At 30.2% G+C, this 21053-nt stretch overlaps 20 non-coding genes across 20 annotated transcripts; all 20 read left to right on the top strand.

Moving 5' to 3' along the window:
* Positions 1-303: 303 nt before the first annotated feature.
* Positions 304-377, top strand: TRNAT-AGU (transfer RNA threonine (anticodon AGU)). Its single transcript has one exon. It is a non-coding gene; the product is annotated as a tRNA-Thr (tRNA).
* A 437-nt stretch (positions 378-814) lies between these two features.
* TRNAT-CGU (transfer RNA threonine (anticodon CGU)) lies at positions 815-887 on the top strand. The gene has a single exon. It is a non-coding gene; the product is annotated as a tRNA-Thr (tRNA).
* Positions 888-1833: 946 nt separating this feature from the next.
* Positions 1834-1906, top strand: TRNAT-CGU (transfer RNA threonine (anticodon CGU)). The gene has a single exon. It is a non-coding gene; the product is annotated as a tRNA-Thr (tRNA).
* A 1453-nt stretch (positions 1907-3359) lies between these two features.
* On the top strand, positions 3360-3433 carry TRNAT-AGU (transfer RNA threonine (anticodon AGU)). The gene has a single exon. It is a non-coding gene; the product is annotated as a tRNA-Thr (tRNA).
* Positions 3434-4889: 1456 nt separating this feature from the next.
* Positions 4890-4962, top strand: TRNAT-CGU (transfer RNA threonine (anticodon CGU)). The gene has a single exon. It is a non-coding gene; the product is annotated as a tRNA-Thr (tRNA).
* Positions 4963-5396: 434 nt separating this feature from the next.
* TRNAT-AGU (transfer RNA threonine (anticodon AGU)) lies at positions 5397-5470 on the top strand. Its single transcript has one exon. It is a non-coding gene; the product is annotated as a tRNA-Thr (tRNA).
* A 437-nt stretch (positions 5471-5907) lies between these two features.
* TRNAT-CGU (transfer RNA threonine (anticodon CGU)) lies at positions 5908-5980 on the top strand. Its single transcript has one exon. It is a non-coding gene; the product is annotated as a tRNA-Thr (tRNA).
* A 435-nt stretch (positions 5981-6415) lies between these two features.
* TRNAT-AGU (transfer RNA threonine (anticodon AGU)) lies at positions 6416-6489 on the top strand. The gene has a single exon. It is a non-coding gene; the product is annotated as a tRNA-Thr (tRNA).
* Positions 6490-7945: 1456 nt separating this feature from the next.
* On the top strand, positions 7946-8018 carry TRNAT-CGU (transfer RNA threonine (anticodon CGU)). The gene has a single exon. It is a non-coding gene; the product is annotated as a tRNA-Thr (tRNA).
* A 3489-nt stretch (positions 8019-11507) lies between these two features.
* TRNAT-CGU (transfer RNA threonine (anticodon CGU)) lies at positions 11508-11580 on the top strand. Its single transcript has one exon. It is a non-coding gene; the product is annotated as a tRNA-Thr (tRNA).
* A 434-nt stretch (positions 11581-12014) lies between these two features.
* Positions 12015-12088, top strand: TRNAT-AGU (transfer RNA threonine (anticodon AGU)). Its single transcript has one exon. It is a non-coding gene; the product is annotated as a tRNA-Thr (tRNA).
* Positions 12089-12524: 436 nt separating this feature from the next.
* Positions 12525-12597, top strand: TRNAT-CGU (transfer RNA threonine (anticodon CGU)). Its single transcript has one exon. It is a non-coding gene; the product is annotated as a tRNA-Thr (tRNA).
* Positions 12598-13031: 434 nt separating this feature from the next.
* Positions 13032-13105, top strand: TRNAT-AGU (transfer RNA threonine (anticodon AGU)). Its single transcript has one exon. It is a non-coding gene; the product is annotated as a tRNA-Thr (tRNA).
* Positions 13106-14561: 1456 nt separating this feature from the next.
* Positions 14562-14634, top strand: TRNAT-CGU (transfer RNA threonine (anticodon CGU)). Its single transcript has one exon. It is a non-coding gene; the product is annotated as a tRNA-Thr (tRNA).
* A 946-nt stretch (positions 14635-15580) lies between these two features.
* Positions 15581-15652, top strand: TRNAT-UGU (transfer RNA threonine (anticodon UGU)). Its single transcript has one exon. It is a non-coding gene; the product is annotated as a tRNA-Thr (tRNA).
* A 434-nt stretch (positions 15653-16086) lies between these two features.
* TRNAT-AGU (transfer RNA threonine (anticodon AGU)) lies at positions 16087-16160 on the top strand. Its single transcript has one exon. It is a non-coding gene; the product is annotated as a tRNA-Thr (tRNA).
* Positions 16161-17105: 945 nt separating this feature from the next.
* On the top strand, positions 17106-17179 carry TRNAT-AGU (transfer RNA threonine (anticodon AGU)). Its single transcript has one exon. It is a non-coding gene; the product is annotated as a tRNA-Thr (tRNA).
* A 437-nt stretch (positions 17180-17616) lies between these two features.
* TRNAT-CGU (transfer RNA threonine (anticodon CGU)) lies at positions 17617-17689 on the top strand. The gene has a single exon. It is a non-coding gene; the product is annotated as a tRNA-Thr (tRNA).
* A 946-nt stretch (positions 17690-18635) lies between these two features.
* On the top strand, positions 18636-18708 carry TRNAT-CGU (transfer RNA threonine (anticodon CGU)). The gene has a single exon. It is a non-coding gene; the product is annotated as a tRNA-Thr (tRNA).
* Positions 18709-20668: 1960 nt separating this feature from the next.
* TRNAT-CGU (transfer RNA threonine (anticodon CGU)) lies at positions 20669-20741 on the top strand. The gene has a single exon. It is a non-coding gene; the product is annotated as a tRNA-Thr (tRNA).
* Positions 20742-21053: the final 312 nt, after the last annotated feature.

Below are 21053 nucleotides of genomic sequence, written 5' to 3'. Positions count from 1 at the left end.
AAGGTTTTTGTAGGAATGAATTGACAGAAATAGGGAAAGAAAATGACAAAGAACAAGATAGAGGTGAATGATCACTCTATTGTTGAATTCAACTAATCCATTCTTCAGCAAGGTATATTTTAAAATGATATGAATAGGGTAAACTTCAAATTAGAGAGGTGTTTTTGAATAAGTGAAGAGCCTTCATTCATCTTAAGTGTTTGAGTAGAGAAGTGTGTGAACTTAGAAAAGAATATGAAAGTGAAAAAGCAATATTCTCTGGAACACCATAAAGAAAAGTGTTTCAAAATTAAGAATCAAGTGGGTGCTGTGGCTTAGCTGGTTAAAGCGCCTGTCTAGTAAACAGGAGATCCTGAGTTCAACTCTCAGCAGTGCCTTGCTTTTCTCATTGTTATATAACAAATCATATTCGTTAGGTCTTATTCCGATACAATTAAAATATAAAAGTCGGATTCATATTACTGTTGAACAGATCATCTTAAACCTTATAAAAACCCAAATATTTTCAAGATTTTAGAATGAATACTGTTATTGCAAAATGAAAAAAATACATATCTATGAGAAAGACGTAGATGAAATTTCTACCTAGATTGGAGCAATAGTAATGCCTTTATGAAAAAAAATTGTAAAGAATTCAAGAAATTAAATTGAGTTTTATAAGAGTACCTGTTTATTAAAACATATTAATCCTTGCGTATTGATTGAGTATCTTTTCGTGTTTAAGATTACAATACATATAAAGAAGAATTTATAGCAGAAAACACATTTTCATCATCAACAATAAATGATTTTTGCATTATTTACTATTACCGTTGGTGCTGTGGCTTAGTGGTTAAAGCTCCTGTCTCGTAAACGGGAAATCCTGAGTTCAAATCTCAGCAGCACCTAACTGTTTTCTCCATGCTTTCCAAATAATTTTCATCAAACAAGTGCTGAATACAATTTAAGAATAAACATCTGGTTCTATGAACTTTTGTCATAAGTTATCTTAAAAATTAAATAACATGCTTGGTATTGTGGTGATTTTTGTAGGAATGCATTGACTGAAATAGGGAAAAGAAATGACAAAGAACAAGATAGAGGTGAATGATCACTATATAGTTGAATTCAACTAATCCATTCTTTAGCAAGGTATATTTTAAAATGATATGAATAGGGTAAACTTCAAATTAGAGAGGTGTTTTTGAATAAGTGAAGAGTCTTCATACATCTTAAGTGTTTGAGTAGAGAAGTGTGTGAACTTAGAAAAGAATATGAAAGTGAAAAAGCAATATTCTCTTGAACACCATAAAGAAAAGTGTTTCAAAATTAAGAATCAAGTGGGTGCTGTGGCTTAGCTGGTTAAGGTGCCTGTCTAGTAAACAGGAGATCCTGAGTTCAACTCCCAGCAGCGCCTTGCTTTTCTCATTGTTATATAACAAATCATTTTCATTAGGTCTTCTTCCGATACAATTAAAATATAAAAGTCTGGTTAATATTACTGTTGAACAGATCATCTTAAACCTTATAAAAACCCAAGTATTTTCAAGATTATAGAATGAATACTGTTATTGCAAAATGAAAAAAATACATATCTATGAGAAAGACGTAGATGAAATTTCTACCTAGATTGGAGCAATAGTAATACCTTTATGAAAAAAAATTGTAAAGAATTCAAGAAATGAAATTGAGTTTTTTAAGAGTACCTGTTTATTAAAACATATTAATCCTTGCGTAGTGAGTGAGTATCTTTTCGTGCTTAAGATTACAATACATATAAAGAAGAATTTATAGCAGAAAACACATTTTCATCATCAACAATAAATGATTTTTGCATTTTTTACTATTACCGTTGGTGCTGTGGCTTAGTGGTTAAAGCTCCTGTCTCGTAAACAGGAAATCCTGAGTTCAAATCTCAGCAGCACCTAACTGTTTTCTCCATGCTTTCCAAATAATTTTCATCAAACAAGTGTTGAATACAATTTAAGAATAAACATCTGGTTCTATGAACTTTAGAATATGTTATCTTAAACATTAAATAACATGCTTGGCATTGTGAAGATTTTTGTAGGAATGCATTGACTGAAATAGGGAAAAGAAAATGACAAAGAACAAGATAGAGGTGAATGATCACTCTATTGTTGAATTCAACTAATCCATTCTTCAGCAAGGTATAGTTTAAAATGATATGAATAGGGTAAACTTCAAATTAGAGAGGTGTTTTTGAATAAATGAAGAGTCTTCATTCATCTTAAGTGTTTGAGTAGAGAAGTGTGTGAACTTAGAAAAGAATATGAACGTGAAAAAGCAATATTCTCTTGAACACCATAAAGAAAAGTGTTTCAAAATTAAGAATCAAGTGGGTGCTGTGGCTTAGCTGGTTAAAGCGCCTGTGTAGTAAACAGGAGATCCTGAGTTCAACTCTCTGCCGCGCCTTGCTTTTCTCATTGTTATATAACAAATCATTTTCATTAGGTCTTATTCCGATACAATTAAAATATAAAAGTCTGATTCATCTTACTGTTAAAAAGATCATCTTAAACATTATAAAAACCCAAGTATTTTCAAGATTATAGAATGAATACTGTTATTGCAAAATGAAAAAAATACATATCTATGAGAAAGACGTAGATGAAGTTTCTACCTAGATTTGAGCAATATTAATACCTTCATGAAAAAAAATTGTAAAGAATTCAAGAAATGAAATTGGGTTTTATAAGAGTACCTGTTTATTAAAACATATTAGTCCTTGCGTAGTGATTGAGTATCTTTTCGTGTTTAAGATTACAATACATATAAAGAAGAATTTATAGCAGAAAACACATTTTCATCATCAACAATAAATTATTTATGTATTTTTTACCATTAATGTGTGTGCTGTGGCTTAGTGGTTAAGCGCCTGTCTCGTAAATAGGATATCCTGAGTTCAAATCTCAGCAGCACCTAGATGTTTTCTCCATGCTTTCCGAATAATTTTCATCAAACAAGTGTTGAATACAATTTAAGAATAAACATCTGGTTCTATGAACTTTAGAATAAGTTATCTTAAAAATTAAACAAAATGCTTGGTATTGTGAAGATTTTTGTAGGAATGCATTGACTGAAATAGGGAAAAGAAAATGACAAAGAACAAGATACAGGTGAATGATCACTCTATTGTTAAATTCAACTAATCCATTCTTCAGCAAGGTATATTTTAAAATGATATGAATAGGGTAAACTTCAAATTAGAGAGGTGTTTTTGAATAAGTGAAGAGCCTTCATTCATCTTAAGTGTTTGAGTAGAGAAGTGTGTGAACTTAGAAAAGAATATGAAAGTGAAAAAGCAATATTCTCTGGAACACCATAAAGAAAAGTGTTTCAAAATTAAGAATCAAGTGGGTGCTGTGGCTTAGCTGGTTAAAGCGCCTGTCTAGTAAACAGGAGATCCTGAGTTCAACTCTCAGCAGTGCCTTGCTTTTCTCATTGTTATATAACAAATCATATTCATTAGGTCTTATTCCGATACAATTAAAATATAAAAGTCTGATTCATATTACTGTTGAACAGAACATCTTAAACCTTATAAAAACCCAAGTATTTTCAAGATTTTAGAATGAATACTGTTATTGCAAAATGAAAAAAATACACATCTATGAGAAAGACGTAGATGAAATTTCTACCTAGATTGGAGCAATAGTAATACCTTTATGAAAAAAAATTGTAAAGAATTCAAGAAATGAAATTGAGTTTTATAAGAGTACCTGTTTATTAAAACATATTAATCCTTGCGTAGTGATTGAGTATCTTTTCGTGTTTAAGATTACAATACATATAAAGAAGAATTTATAGCAGAAAACACATTTTCATCATCAAAAATAAATGATTTTTGCATTATTTACTATTACCGTTGGTGCTGTGGCTTAGTGGTTAAAGCTCTTATCTCGTAAACGGGAAATCCTGAGTTCAAATCTCAGCAGCACCTAACTGTTTTCTCCATGCTTTCCAAATAATTTTCATCAAACAAGTGTTGAACACAATTTAAGAATAAACATCTGGTTCTATGAACTTTAGAATAAGTTATCTTAAACATTAAATAAAATGCTTGGTATTGTGAAGATTTTTGTAGGAATGCATTGACTGAAATAGGGAAAAGAAAATGACAAAGAACAAGATAGAGGTGAATGATCACTCTATTGTTGAATTCAACTAATCCATTCTTCAGCAAGGTATATTTTAAAATGATATGAATAGGGTAAACTTCAAATTAGAGAGGTGTTTTTGAATAAGTGAAGAGCCTTCATTCATCTTAAGTGTTTGAGTGGAGAAGTGTGTGAACTTAGAAAAGAATATGAACGTGAAAAAGCAATATTCTCTTGAACACCATAAAGAAAAGTGTTTCAAAATTAAGAATCAAGTGGTTGCTGTGGCTTAGCTGGTTAAAGCGCCTGTGTAGTAAACAGGAGATCCTGACTTCAACTCTCTGCAGCGCCTTGCTTTTCTCATTGTTATATAACAAATCATTTTCATTAGGTCTTATTCCGATACAATTAAAATATAAAAGTCTGATTCATATTACTGTTGAACAGATCATCTTAAACCTTATAAAAACCCAAGTATTTTCAAGATTTTAGAATGAATACTGTTAATGCAAAATGAAAAAAATACATATCTATGAGAAAGACGTAGATGAAATTTCTACCTGGATTGGAGCAATAGTAATACCTTTATGAAAAAAAATTGTAAAGAATTCAAGAAATGAAATTGAGTTTTATAAGAGTACCTGTTTATTAAAACATATTAATCCTTGAGTAGTGATTGAGTATCTTTTCGTGTTTAAGATTACAATACATATAAAGAAGAATGTATTGCAGAAAACACATTTTCATCATCAACAATAAATGATTTATGCATTTTTTATTATCACAGTTGGTGCTGTGGCTTAGTGGTTAAAGCTCCTGTCTCGTAAACAGGAAATCCTGAGTTCAAATCTCAGCAGCACCTAACTGTTTTCTCCATGCTTTCCAAATAATTTTCATCAAACAAGTGTTGAATACAATTTAAGAATAAACATCTGGTTCTATGAACTTTAGAATAAGTTATCTTAAAAATTAAATAACATGCTTGGTATTGTGAAGGTTTTTGTAGGAATGAATTGACAGAAATAGGGAAAGAAAATGACAAAGAACAAGATAGAGGTGAATGATCACTCTATTGTTGAATTCAACTAATCCATTCTTCAGCAAGGTATATTTTAAAATGATATGAATAGGGTAAACTTCAAATTAGAGAGGTGTTTTTGAATAAGTGAAGAGCCTTCATTCATCTTAAGTGTTTGAGTAGAGAAGTGTGTGAACTTAGAAAAGAATATGAAAGTGAAAAAGCAATATTCTCTGGAACACCATAAAGAAAAGTGTTTCAAAATTAAGAATCAAGTGGGTGCTGTGGCTTAGCTGGTTAAAGCGCCTGTCTAGTAAACAGGAGATCCTGAGTTCAACTCTCAGCAGTGCCTTGCTTTTCTCATTGTTATATAACAAATCATATTCGTTAGGTCTTATTCCGATACAATTAAAATATAAAAGTCGGATTCATATTACTGTTGAACAGATCATCTTAAACCTTATAAAAACCCAAATATTTTCAAGATTTTAGAATGAATACTGTTATTGCAAAATGAAAAAAATACATATCTATGAGAAAGACGTAGATGAAATTTCTACCTAGATTGGAGCAATAGTAATGCCTTTATGAAAAAAAATTGTAAAGAATTCAAGAAATTAAATTGAGTTTTATAAGAGTACCTGTTTATTAAAACATATTAATCCTTGCGTATTGATTGAGTATCTTTTCGTGTTTAAGATTACAATACATATAAAGAAGAATTTATAGCAGAAAACACATTTTCATCATCAACAATAAATGATTTTTGCATTATTTACTATTACCGTTGGTGCTGTGGCTTAGTGGTTAAAGCTCCTGTCTCGTAAACGGGAAATCCTGAGTTCAAATCTCAGCAGCACCTAACTGTTTTCTCCATGCTTTCCAAATAATTTTCATCAAACAAGTGCTGAATACAATTTAAGAATAAACATCTGGTTCTATGAACTTTTGTCATAAGTTATCTTAAAAATTAAATAACATGCTTGGTATTGTGGTGATTTTTGTAGGAATGCATTGACTGAAATAGGGAAAAGAAATGACAAAGAACAAGATAGAGGTGAATGATCACTCTATTGTTGAATTCAACTAATCCATTCTTCAGCAAGGTATAGTTTAAAATGATATGAATAGGGAAAACTTCAAATTAGAGAGGTGTTTTTGAATAAGTGAAGAGTCTTCATTCATCTTAAGTGTTTGAGTGGAGAAGTGTGTGAACTTAGAAAAGAATATGAAAGTGAAAAAGCAATATTCTCTTGAACACCATAAAGAAAAGTGTTTCAAAATTAAGAATCAAGTGGGTGCTGTGGCTTAGCTGGTTAAAGCGCCTGTCTAGTAAACAGGAGATCCTGAGTTCAACTCTCAGCAGCGCCTTGCTTTTCTCTTTGTTATATAACAAATCATTGTCATCAGGTCTTATTCCAATACAATTAAAATATAAAAGTCTGATTCATCTTACTGTTGAAAAGATTATCTTAAACCTTATAAAAACCCAAGTATTTTCAAGATTATAGAATGAATATTGTTATTGCAAAATGAAAAAAACTACATATCTATGAGAAAGACGTAGATGAAATTACTACCTATATTTGAGCAATATTAATACCTTCATGAAAAAAATTGTAAAGAATTCAAGAAATGAAATTAGGTTTTATAAGAGTACCTGTTTATTAAAACATATTAATCCTTGCGTAGTGATTGAGTATCTTTTCATGTTTAAGATTACAATACATATAAAGAAGAATTTATAGCAGAAAACACATTTTCATCATCAACAATAAATTATTTATGCATTTTGTACTATTAACGTTGGTGCTGTGGCTTGGTGGTTAAAGCGCCTGTCTCGTAAACAGGAAATCCTGAGTTAAAATCTCAGCAGCACCTAACTGTTTTCTCCATGCTTTCCGAATAATTTTCATCAAACAAGTGTTGAATACAATTTAAGAATAAACCTCTGGTTCTATGAACTTTAGAATAAGTTATCTTAAAAATTAAATAAAATGCTTGGTATTGTGAAGATTTTTGTAGGAATGCATTGACTGAAATAGGGAAAAGAAAATGACAAAGAACAAGATAGAGGTGAATGATCACTCTATTGTTGAATTCAACTTATCCATTCTTTAGCAAGGTATATTTTAAAATGATATGAATAGGGTAAACTTTAAATTAGAGAGGTGTTTTTGAATAAGTGAAGAGTCTTCATTCATCTTAAGTGTTTGAGTGGAGAAGTGTGTGAACTTAGAAAAGAATATGAAAGTGAAAAAGTAATATTCTCTTGAACACCATAAAGAAAAGTGTTTCAAAATTAAGAATCAAGTGGGTGCTGTGGCTTAGCTGGTTAAAGCGCCTGTCTAGTAAACAGGAGATCCGGAATTCAACTCTCAGCAGCGCCTTGCTTTTCTCATTGTTATATAACAAATCATTTTCATTAGGGCTTATTCCGATACAATTAAAATATAAAAGTCTGATTCATCTTACTGTTGAAAAGATCATCTTAAACCTTATAAAAACCCAAGTATTTTCAAGATTATAGAATGAATACTGTTATTGCAAAATGAAAAAAATACATATCTATGAGAAAGACGTAGATGAAATTTCTACCTAGATTTGAGCAATATTAATACCTTTATGAAAAAAAATTGTAAAGAATTCAAGAAATGAAATAGGGTTTTATAAGAGTACCTGTTTATTAAAACATATTAGTCCTTGCGTAGTGATTGAGTATCTTTTCGTGTTTAAGATTACAATACATATAAAGAAGAATTTATAGCAGAAAACACATTTTCATCATCAACAATAAATTATTTATGCATTTTTTATCATTAACATTGGTGCTGTGGCTTAGTGGTTAAAGCGCCTGTCTCGTAAACAGGATATCCTGAGTTCAAATCTCAGCAGCACCTAGATGTTTTCTCCATGCTTTCTGAATAATTTTCATCAAACAAGTGTTGAATACAATTTAAGAATAAACATCTGGTTCTATGAACTTTAGAATAAGTTATCTTAAAAATTAAATAAAATGCTTGGTATTGTGAAGATTTTTGTAGGAATGCATTGACTGAAATAGGGAAAAGAAATTGACAAAGAACAAGATAGAGGTGAATGATCACTATATAGTTGAATTCAACTAATCCATTCTTTAGCAAGGTATATTTTAAAATGATATGAATAGGGTAAACTTCAAATTAGAGAGGTGTTTTTGAATAAGTGAAGAGTCTTCATACATCTTAAGTGTTTGAGTAGAGAAGTGTGTGAACTTAGAAAAGAATATGAAAGTGAAAAAGCAATATTCTCTTGAACACCATAAAGAAAAGTGTTTCAAAATTAAGAATCAAGTGGGTGCTGTGGCTTAGCTGGTTAAGGTGCCTGTCTAGTAAACAGGAGATCCTGAGTTCAACTCCCAGCAGCGCCTTGCATTTCTCATTGTTATATAACAAATCATTTTCATCAGGTCTTATTCCAATACAATTAAAATATAAAAGTCTGATTCATCTTACTGTTGAACAGATCATCTTAAACCTTATAAAAACCCAAGTATTTTCAAGATTTTAGAATGAATACTGTTATTGCAAAATGAAAAAAATACATATCTATGAGAAAGACGTATATGACATTTCTACCTAGATTGGAGCAATAGTAATACCTTTATGAAAAAAAATAGTAAAGAATTCAAGAAATGAAATTGAGTTTTATAAGAGTACCTGTTTATTAAAACATATTAATCCTTGCGTAGTGATTGAGTATCTTTTCGTGTTTAAGATTACAATACATATAAAGAAGAATTTATAGCAGAAAACACATTTTCATCATCAACAATAAATGATTTATGCATTTTTTACTATTACCGTTGGTGCTGTGGCTTAGTGGTTAAAGCTCCTGTCTCGTAAACAGAAAATCCTGAGTTCAAATCTCAACAGCACCTAACTGTTTTCTCCATGCTTTCCAAATAATTTTCATCAAACAAGTGTTGAATACAATTTAAGAATAAACATCTGGTTCTATGAACTTTAGAATAAGTTATCTTAAAAATTAAATAACATGCTTGGTATTGTGAAGATTTTTTTAGTAATGAATTGACAGAAATAGGGAAAGAAAATGACAAAGAACAAGATAGAGGTGAATGATCACTCTATTGTTGAATTCAACTAATCCATTCTTCAGCAAGGTATATTTTAAAATGATATGAATAGGGTAAACTTCAAATTAGAGAGGTGTTTTTGAATAAGTGAAGAGTCTTCATTTATCTTAAGTGTTTGAGTGGAGAAGTGTGTGAACTTAGAAAAGAATATGAAAGTGAAAAAGCAATATTCTCTTGAACACCATAAAGAAAAGTGTTTCAAAATTAAGAATCAAGTGGGTGCTGTGGCTTAGCTGGTTAAAGCGCCTGTCTAGAAAACAGGAGATCCTGAGTTCAAATCTCAGCAGCACCTAACTGTTTTCTCCATGCTTTCCGAATAATTTTCATCATACACATGTTGAATACAATTTAAGAATAAATATCTGGTTCTATGAACTTTAGAATAAGTTATCTTAAAAATTAAATAAAATGTTTGGTATTGTGAAGATTTTTTGTAGGAATGCATTGACTGAAATAGGGAAAAGAAAATGACAAAGAACAAGATGGAGGTGAATGATCACTCTATTATTGAATTCAACTAATCCATTATTTAGCAAGGTATATTTTAAAATGATATGAATAGGGTAAACTTCAAATTAGAGAGGTGTTTTTGAATAAGTGAAGAGTCTTCATTCATCTTAAGTGTTTGAGTAGAGAAGTGTGTGAACTTAGAAAAGAATATGAAAGTGAAAAAGCAATATTCTCTTGAACACCATAAAGAAAAGTGTTTCAAAATTAAGAATCTAGTGGGTGCTGTGGCTTAGCTCGTTAAAGCGCCTGTCTAGTAAACAGGAGATCCTGAGTTCAAATCTCAGCAGTGCCTTGCTTTTCTCATTGTTATATAACAAATCATTTTCATTAGGTCTTTTTCCGATACAATTAAAATATAAAAGTCTGATTCATCTTACTGTTGAACAGATCATCTTAAACCTTATAAAAACCCAAGTAATTTCAAGATTATAGAATGAATACTGTTATAGCAAAATGAAAAAAATACATATCTATGAGAAAGAAGTAGATGAAATTTCGACCTAGATTTGAGCAATATTAATACCTTCATGAAAAAAAATTGTAAAGAATTCAAGAAATGAAATTAGGTTTTATAAGAGTACCTGTTTATTAAAACATATTAATCCTTGGGTAGTGATTGAGTATCTTTTCGTGTTTAAGATTACAATACATATAAAGAAGAATTTATAGCAGAAAACACATTTTCATCATCAACAATAAATTATTTATGCATTTTTTACTATTAACGTTGGTGCTGTGGCTTGGTGTTTAAAGCGCCTGTCTCGTAAACAGGAAATCCTGAGTTAAAATCTCAGCAGCACCTGTTTTCTCCATGCTTTCCGAATAATTTTCATCAAACAAGTGTTGAATACAATTTAAGAATAAACATCTGGTTCTATGAACTTTAGAATAAGTTATCTTAAAAATTAAATAAAATGCTTGGTATTGTGAAGATTTTTGTAGGAATGCATTGACTGAAATAGGGACAAGAAATTGACAAAGAACAAGATAGAGGTGAATGATCACTATATAGTTGAATTCAACTAATCCATTCTTTAGCAAGGTATATTTTAAAATGATATGAATAGGGTAAACTTCAAATTAGAGAGGTGTTTTTGAATAAGTGAAGAGTCTTCATACATCTTAAGTGTTTGAGTAGAGAAGTGTGTGAACTTAGAAAAGAATATGAAAGTGAAAAAGCAATATTCTTTTGAACACCATAAAGAAAAGTGTTTCAAAATTAAGAATCAAGTGGGTGCTGTGGCTTAGCTGGTTAAGGTGCCTGTCTAGTAAACAGGAGATCCTGAGTTCAATTCCCCGCAGCGCCTTGCTTTTCTCATTGTTATATAACAAATCATTTTCATTAGGTCTTATTCCGATACAATTAAAATATAAAAGTCTAATTCATATTACTGTTGAACAGATAATCTTAAACCTTATAAAAACCCAAGTATTTTCAAGATTATAGAATGAATACTGTTATTGCAAAATGAAAAAAATACATATCTATGAGAAAGAAGTAGATGAAATTTCTACCTAGATTTGAGCAATATTAATACCTTCATGAAAAAAAATTGTAAAGAATTCAAGAAATGAAATTAGGTTTTATACGAGTACCTGTTTATTAAAACATATTAATCCTTGGGTAGTGATTGAGTATCTTTTCGTGTTTAAGATTACAATACATATAAAGAAGAATTTATAGCAGAAAACACATTTTCATCATCAACAATAAATTATTTATGCATTTTTTACTATTACTGTTGGTGCTGTGGCTTAGTGGTTAAAGCTCCTGTCTCGTAAACAGGAAATCCTGAGTTCAAATCTCAGCAGCACTTAACTGTTTTCTCCATGCTTTCCAAATAATTTTCATCAAACAAGTGTTGAAAACAATTTAAGAATAAACATCTGGTTCTATGAACTTTAGAATAAGGTATCTTAAAAATTAAATACCATGCTTGGTATTGTGAAGATTTTTGAAGGAATGAATTGACAGAAATAGGGAAAGAAAATGACAAAGAACAAGATAGAGGTGAATGATCACTCTATTGTTGAATTCAACTAATCCATTCTTCAGCAAGGTATATTTTAAAATGATATGAATAGGGTAAACTTCAAATTAGAGAGGTGTTTTTGAATAAGTGAAGAGTCTTCATTCATCTTAAGTGTTTGAGTGGAGAAGTGAGTGAACTTAGAAAAGAATATGAAAGTGAAAAAGCAATATTCTCTTGAACACCATAAAGAAAAGTGTTTCAAAATTAAGAATCAAGTCGGTGCTGTGGCTTAGCTGGTTAAAGCGCCTGTCTAGTAAACAGGAGATCCTGAGTTCAACTCTCAGCAGTGCCTTGCTTTTCTCATTGTTATATAACAAATCATATTCATTAGGTCTTATTCCGATACAATTAAAATATAAAAGTCTGATTTATATTACTGTTGAACAGATCATCTTAAACCTTATAAAAACCCAAGTATTTTCAAGATTTTAGAATGAATACTGTTATTGCAAAATGAAAAAAATACATATCTATGAGAAAGACGTAGATGAAATTTCTACCTAGATTGGAGCAATAGTAATACCTTTATGAAAAAAATTGTAAAGAATTCAAGAAATGAAATTGAGTTTTATAAGAGTACCTGTTTATTAAAACATATTAATCCTTGCGTAGTGATTGAGTATCTTTTCGTGTTTAAGATTACAATACATATGAAGAAGAATTTATAGCAGAAAACACATTTTCATCATCAACAATAAATGATTTATGCATTTTTTACTATTACCGTTGGTGCTGTGGCTTAGTGGTTAAAGCTCCTGTCTCGTAAACAGGAAATCCTGAGTTCAAATCTCAGCAGCACCTAACTGTTTTCTCCATGCTTTCCAAATAATTTTCATCAAACAAGTGTTGAATACAATTTAAGAATAAACATCTGGTTCTATGAACTTTAGAATAAGTTATCTTAAAAATTAAATAACATGCTTGGTATTGTGAAGATTTTTGTAGGAATGAATTGACAGAAATAGGGAAAGAAAATGACAAAGAACAAGATAGAGGTGAATGATCACTCTATTGTTGAATTCAACTAATCCATTCTTCAGCAAGGTATATTTTAAAATGATATGAATAGGGTAAACTTCAAATTAGAGAGGTGTTTTTGAATAAATGAAGAGTCTTCATTCATCTTAAGTGTTTGAGTAGAGAAGTGTGTGAACTTAGAAAAGAATATGAAAGTGAAAAAGCAATATTCTCTTGAACACCATAAAGAAAAGTGTTTCAACATTAAGAATCAAGTGGGTGCTGTGGCTTAGCTGGTTAAAGCGCCTGTCTAGTAAACAGGAGATCCTGAGTTCAACTCTCAGCAGCGCCTTGCTTTTCTTATTGTTATATAACAAATCATTTTCATCAGGTCTTATTCCAATACAATTAAAATATAAAAGTCTGATTCATCTTACTGTTGAAAAGATCATCTTAAACCTTATAAAAACCCAAGTATTTTCAAGATTATAGAATGAATATTGTTATTGCAAAATGAAAAAAACTACATATCTATGAGAAAGACGTAGATGAAATTACTACCTATATTTGAGCAATAATAATACCTTCATGAAAAAAATTGTAAAGAATTCAAGAAATAAAATTAGGTTTTATAAGAGTACCTGTTTATTAAAACATATTAATCCTTGCGTAGTGATTGAGTATCTTTTCGTGTTTAAGATTACAATACATATAAAGAAGAATTTATAGCAGAAAACACATTTTCATCATCAACAATAAATTATTTATGCATTTTGTACTATCAACGTTGGTGCTGTGGCTTGGTGGTTAAAGCGCCTGTCTCGTAAACAGGAAATCCTGAGTTAAAATCTCAGCAGCACCTAACTGTTTTCTCCATGCTTTCCGAATAATTTTCATCAAACAAGTGTTGAATACAATTTAAGAATAAACATATGGTTCTATGAACTTTAGAATAAGTTATCTTAAAAATTAAATAAAATGCTTGGTATTGTGAAGATTTTTGTAGGAATGCATTGACTGAAATAGGGAAAAGAAAATGACAAAGAACAAGATAGAGGTGAATGATCACTCTATTGTTGAATTCAACTTATCCATTCTTTAGCAAGGTATATTTTAAAATGATATGAATAGGGTAAACTTCAAATTAGAGAGGTGTTTTTGAATAAGTGAAGAGTCTTCATTCATCTTAAGTGTTTGAGTAGAGGAGTGTGTGAACTTAGAAAAGAATATGAAAGTGAAAAAGTAATATTCTCTTGAACACCATAAAGAAAAGTGTTTCAAAATTAAGAATCAAGTGGGTGCTGTGGCTTAGCTGGTTGAAGCGCCTGTCTAGTAAACAGGAGATCCTGAGTTCAACTCTCAGCAGCGCCTTGCTTTTCTCATTGTTATATAACAAATCATTTTCATTAGGTCTTATTCCGATACAATTAAAATATAAAAGTCTGATTCATATTACTGTTGAACATATCATCTTAAACTTTATAAAAACCCAAGTATTTTCAAGATTTTAGAATGAATACTGTTATTGCAAAATGAAAAAAATACATATCTATGAGAAAGACGTAGATGAAATTTCTACCTAGATTGGAGCAATAGTAATACCTTTATGAAAAAAAATTGTAAAGAATTCAAGAAATGAAATTGAGTTTTTTAAGAGTACCTGTTTATTAAAACATATTAATCCTTGCGTAGTGAGTGAGTATCTTTTCGTGTTCAAGATTACAATACATATAAAGAAGAATTTATAGCAGAAAACACATTTTCATCATCAACAATAAATGATTTTTGCATTTTTAACTATTACCGTTGGTGCTGTGGCTTAGTGGTTAAAGCTCCTGTCTCGTAAACAGGAAATCCTGAGTTCAAATCTCAGCAGCACCTAACTGTTTTCTCCATGCTTTCCAAATAATTTTCATCAAACAAGTGTTGAATACAATTTAAGAATAAACATCTGGTTCTATGAACTTTAGAATATGTTATCTTAAAAATTAAATAACATGCTTGGCATTGTGAAGATTTTTGTAGGAATGCATTGACTGAAATAGGGAAAAGAAAATGACAAAGAACAAGATAGAGGTGAATGATCACTCTATTGTTGAATTCAACTAATCCATTCTTCAGCAAGGTATAGTTTAAAATGATATGAATAGGGTAAACTTCAAATTAGAGAGGTGTTTTTGAATAAGTGAAGAGCCTTCATTCATCTTAAGTGTTTGAGTAGAGAAGTGTGTGAACTTAGAAAAGAATATGAAAGTGAAAAAGCAATATTCTTTGGAACACCATAAAGAAAAGTGTTTCAAAATTAAGAATCAAGTGGGTGCTGTGGCTTAGCTAGTTAAAGCGCCTGTCTAGTAAACAGGAGATCCTGAGTTCAACTCTCAGCAGTGCCTTGCTTTTCTCATTGTTATATAACAAATCATATTCATTAGGTCTTATTCCGATACAATTAAAATATAAAAGTCTGATTCATATTACTGTTGAACAGATCATCTTAAACCTTATAAAAACCCAAGTATTTTCAAGATTTTAGAATGAATACTGTTATTGCAAAATGAAAAAAATACATATCTATGAGAAAGACGTAGATGAAATTTCTACCTAGATTTGAGCAATATTAATACCTTCATGAAAAAAAATTGTAAAGAATTCAAGAAATTAAATTGGGTTTTATAAGAGTACCTGTTTATTAAAACATATTAGTCCTTGCGTAGTGATTGAGTATCTTTTCGTGTTTAAGATTACAATACATATAAAGAAGAATTTATAGCAGAAAACACATTTTCATCATCAACAATAAATTATTTATGTAATTTTTACCATTAACGTGTGTGCTGTGGCTTAGTGGTTAAGCGCCTGTCTTGTAAACAGGATATCCTGAGTTCAAATCTCAGCAGCACCTAGATGTTTTCTCCATGCTTTCCGAATAATTTTCATCAAACAAGTGTTGAATACAATTTAAGAATAAACATCTGGTTCTATGAACTTAGAATAAGTTATCTTAAAAATTAAACAAAATGCTTGGTATTGTGAAGATTTTTGTGGGAATGCATTGACTGAAATAGGGAAAAGAAAATGACAAAGAACAAGATACAGGTGAATGATCACTCTATTGTTGAATTCAACTAATCCATTCTTCAGCAAGGTATATTTTAAAATGATATGAATAGGGTAAACTTCAAATTAGAGAGGTGTTTTTGAATAAGTGAAGAGCCTTCATTCATCTTAAGTGTTTGAGTAGAGAAGTGTGTGAACTTAGAAAAGAATATGAAAGTGAAAAAGCAATATTCTTTGGAACACCATAAAGAAAAGTGTTTCAAAATTAAGAATCAAGTGGGTGCTGTGGCTTAGCTGGTTAAAGCGCCTGTCTAGTAAACAGGAGATCCTGAGTTCAACTCTCAGCAGTGCCTTGCTTTTCTCATTGTTATATAACAAATCATATTCATTAGGTCTTATTCCGATACAATTAAAATATAAAAGTCTGATTCATATTACTGTTGAACAGATCATCTTAAACCTTATAAAAACCCAAGTATTTTCAAGATTTTAGAATGAATACTGTTATTGCAAAATGAAAAAAATACATATCTATGAGAAAGACGTAGATGAAATTTCTACCTAGATTGGAGCCATAGTAATACCTTTATGAAAAAAAATTGTAAAGAATTCAAGAAATGAAATTGAGTTTTATAAGAGTACCTGTTTATTAAAACATATTAATCCTTGCGTAGTGATTGAGTATCTTTTCGTGTTTAAGATTACAATACATATAAAGAAGAATTTATAGCAGAAAACAAATTTTCATCATCAACAATAAATGATTTTTGCATTATTTACTATTACCGTTGGTGCTGTGGCTTAGTGGTTAAAGCTCCTGTCTCGTAAACAGGAAATCCTGAGTTCAAATCTCAACAGCACCTAACTGTTTTCTCCATGCTTTCCAAATAATTTTCATCAAACAAGTGTTGAATACAATTTAAGAATAAACATCTGGTTCTATGAACTTTAGAATAAGTTATCTTAAAAATTAAATAACATGCTTGGTATTGTGGTGATTTTTGTAGGAATGCATTGACTGAAATAGGGAAAAGAAAATGACAAAGAACAAGATAGAGGTGAATGATCACTCTATTGTTGAATTCAACTAATCCATTCTTCAGCAAGGTATAGTTTAAAATGATATGAATAGGGTAAACTTCAAATTAGAGAGGTGTTTTTAAATAAATGAAGAGTCTTCATTCATCTTAAGTGTTTGAGTAGAGAAATGTGTGAACTTAGAAAAGAATATGAAAGTGAAAAAGCAATATTCTCTTGAACACCATAAAGAAAAGTGTTTCAAAATTAAGAATCAAGTGGGTGCTGTGGCTTAGCTGGTTAAAGCGCCTGTCTAGTCAACAGGAGATCCTGAGTTCAACTCTCAGCAGCGCCTTGCTTTTCTCATTGTTATATAACAAATCATTTTCATTAGGGCTTATTCCGATACAATTAAAATATAAAAGTCTGATTCATCTCACTGTTGAAAAGATCATCTTAAACCTTATAAAAACCCAAGTATTTTCAAGATTATAGAATGAATACTGTTATTGCAAAATAAAAAAAATACATATCTATGAGAAAGACGTAGATGAAATTTCTACCTAGATTTGAGCAATATTAATACCTTCATGAAAAAAAATTGTAAAGAATTCAAGAAATGAAATTGGGTTTTATAACAGTACCTGTTTATTAAAACATATTAGTCCTTGCGTAGTGATTGAGTATCTTTTTGTGTTTAAGATTACAATACATATAAAGAAGAATTTATAGCAGAAAACACATTTTCATCATCAACAATAAATCATTTATGCATTTTTTATCATTAACATTGGTGCTGTGGCTTAGTGGTTAAAGCGTCTGTCTCGTAAACAGGATATCCTGAGTTCAAATCTCAGCAGCACCTAGATGTTTTCTCCATGCTTTCTGAATAATTTTCATCAAACAAGTGTTGAATACAATTTAAGAATAAACATCTGGTTCTATGAACTTTAGAATAAGTTATCTTAAAAATTAAATAAAATGCTTGGTATTGTGAAGATTTTTGTAGGAATGCATTGACTGAAATAGGGAAAAGAAAATGACAAAGAACAAGATACAGGTGAATGATCACTCTATTGTTGAATTCAACTAATCCATTCTTCAGCAAGGTATATTTTAAAATGATATGAACAGGGTAAACTTCAAATTAGAGAGGTGTTTTTGAATAAGTGAAGAGCCTTCATTCATCTTAAGTGTTTGAGTAGAGAAGTGTGTGAACTTAGAAAAGAATATGAAAGTGAAAAAGCAATATTCTTTTGAACACCATAAAGAAAAGCGTTTCAAAAATAAGAATCAAGTGGGTGCTGTGGCTTAGCTGGTTAAGGTGCCTGTCTAGTAAACAGGAGATCCTGAGTTCAATTCCCAGCAGCGCCTTTCTTTTCTCATTGTTATATAACAAATCATTTTCATTAGGTCTTATTCCGATACAATTAAAATATAAAAGTCTAATTCATATTACTGTTGAACAGATAATCTTAAACCTTATAAAAACCCAAGTATTTTCAAGATTATAGAATGAATACTGTTATTGCAAAATTAAAAAAATACATATCTATGAGAAAGAAGTAGATGAAATTTCTACCTAGATTTGAGCAATATTAATACCTTCATGAAAAAAAATTGTAAAGAATTCAAGAAATGAAATTAGGTTTTATACGAGTACCTGTTTATTAAAACATATTAATCCTTGGGTAGTGATTGAGTATCTTTTCGTGTTTAAGATTACAATACATATAAAGAAGAATTTATAGCAGAAAACACATTTTCAGCATCAACAATAAATGATTTATGCATTTTTTACTATTACTGTTGGTGCTGTGGCTTAGTGGTTAAAGCTCCTGTCTCGTAAACAGGAAATCCTGAGTTCAAATCTCAGCAGCACTTAACTGTTTTCTCCATGCTTTCCAAATAATTTTCATCAAACAAGTGTTGAAAACAATTTAAGAATAAACATCTGGTTCTATGAACTTTAGAATAAGGTATCTTAAAAATTAAATACCATGCTTGGTATTGTGAAGATTTTTGAAGGAATGAATTGACAGAAATAGGGAAAGAAAATGACAAAGAACAAGATAGAGGTGAATGATCACTCTATTGTTGAATTCAACTAATCCATTCTTCAGCAAGGTATATTTTAAAATGATATGAATAGGGTAAACTTCAAATTAGAGAGGTGTTTTTGAATAAGTGAAGAGTCTTCATTCATCTTAAGTGTTTGAGTGGAGAAGTGAGTGAACTTAGAAAAGAATATGAAAGTGAAAAAGCAATATTCTCTTGAACACCATAAAGAAAAGTGTTTCAAAATTAAGAATCAAGTCGGTGCTGTGGCTTAGCTGGTTAAAGTGCCTGTCTAGTAAACAAGAGATCCTGAGTTCAACTCTCAGCAGTGCCTTGCTTTTCTCATTGTTATATAACAAATCATTTTCCTTAGGTCTTATTCCGAAACAATTAAAATATAAAAGTCTGATTCATCTTACTGTTGAACAGATCATCTTAAACCTTATAAAAACCCAAGTAATTTCAAGATTATAGAATGAATACTGTTATAGCAAAATGAAAAAAATACATATCTATGAGAAAGAAGTAGATGAAATTTCGACCTAGATTTGAGCAATATTAATACCTTCATGAAAAAAAATTGTAAAGAATTCAAGAAATGAAATTAGGTTTTATAAGAGTACCTGTTTATTAAAACATATTAATCCTTGGGTAGTGATTGAGTATCTTTTCGTGTTTAAGATTACAATACATATAAAGAAGAATTTATAGCAGAAAACACATTTTCATCATCAACAATAAATTATTTATGCATTTTTTACTATTAACGTTGGTGCTGTGGCTTGGTGTTTAAAGCGCCTGTCTCGTAAACAGGAAATCCTGAGTTAAAATCTCAGCAGCACCTGTTTTCTCCATGCTTTCCGAATAATTTTCATCAAACAAGTGTTGAATACAATTTAAGAATAAACATCTGGTTCTATGAACTTTAGAATAAGTTATCTTAAAAATTAAATAAAATGCTTGGTATTGTGAAGATTTTTGTAGGAATGCATTGACTGAAATAGGGACAAGAAATTGACAAAGAACAAGATAGAGGTGAATGATCACTATATAGTTGAATTCAACTAATCCATTCTTTAGCAAGGTATATTTTAAAATGATATGAATAGGGTAAACTTCAAATTAGAGAGGTGTTTTTGAATAAGTGAAGAGTCTTCATACATCTTAAGTGTTTGAGTAGAGAAGTGTGTGAACTTAGAAAAGAATATGAAAGTGAAAAAGCAATATTCTTTTGAACACCATAAAGAAAAGTGTTTCAAAATTAAGAATCAAGTGGGTGCTGTGGCTTAGCTGGTTAAGGTGCCTGTCTAGTAAACAGGAGATCCTGAGTTCAATTCCCCGCAGCGCCTTGCTTTTCTCATTGTTATATAACAAATCATTTTCATTAGGTCTTATTCCGATACAATTAAAATATAAAAGTCTAATTCATATTACTGTTGAACAGATAATCTTAAACCTTATAAAAACCCAAGTATTTTCAAGATTATAGAATGAATACTGTTATTGCAAAATGAAAAAAATACATATCTATGAGAAAGAAGTAGATGAAATTTCTACCTAGATTTGAGCAATATTAATACCTTCATGAAAAAAAATTGTAAAGAATTCAAGAAATGAAATTAGGTTTTATACGAGTACCTGTTTATTAAAACATATTAATCCTTGGGTAGTGATTGAGTATCTTTTCGTGTTTAAGATTACAATACATATAAAGAAGAATTTATAGCAGAAAACACATTTTCATCATCAACAATAAATTATTTATGCATTTTTTACTATTACTGTTGGTGCTGTGGCTTAGTGGTTAAAGCTCCTGTCTCGTAAACAGGAAATCCTGAGTTCAAATCTCAGCAGCACTTAACTGTTTTCTCCATGCTTTCCAAATAATTTTCATCAAACAAGTGTTGAAAACAATTTAAGAATAAACATCTGGTTCTATGAACTTTAGAATAAGGTATCTTAAAAATTAAATACCATGCTTGGTATTGTGAAGATTTTTGAAGGAATGAATTGACAGAAATAGGGAAAGAAAATGACAAAGAACAAGATAGAGGTGAATGATCACTCTATTGTTGAATTCAACTAATCCATTCTTCAGCAAGGTATATTTTAAAATGATATGAATAGGGTAAACTTCAAATTAGAGAGGTGTTTTTGAATAAGTGAAGAGT

This window comes from Lissotriton vulgaris, chromosome 12 (genome assembly GCF_964263255.1).
Source record: "Lissotriton vulgaris chromosome 12, aLisVul1.2, whole genome shotgun sequence".
NCBI lineage: Eukaryota > Metazoa > Chordata > Amphibia > Caudata > Salamandridae > Lissotriton > Lissotriton vulgaris.
The sequence above is the reverse complement of the archived record's forward strand: the minus strand, read 5'-3'. Positions and strand labels throughout refer to the sequence as shown.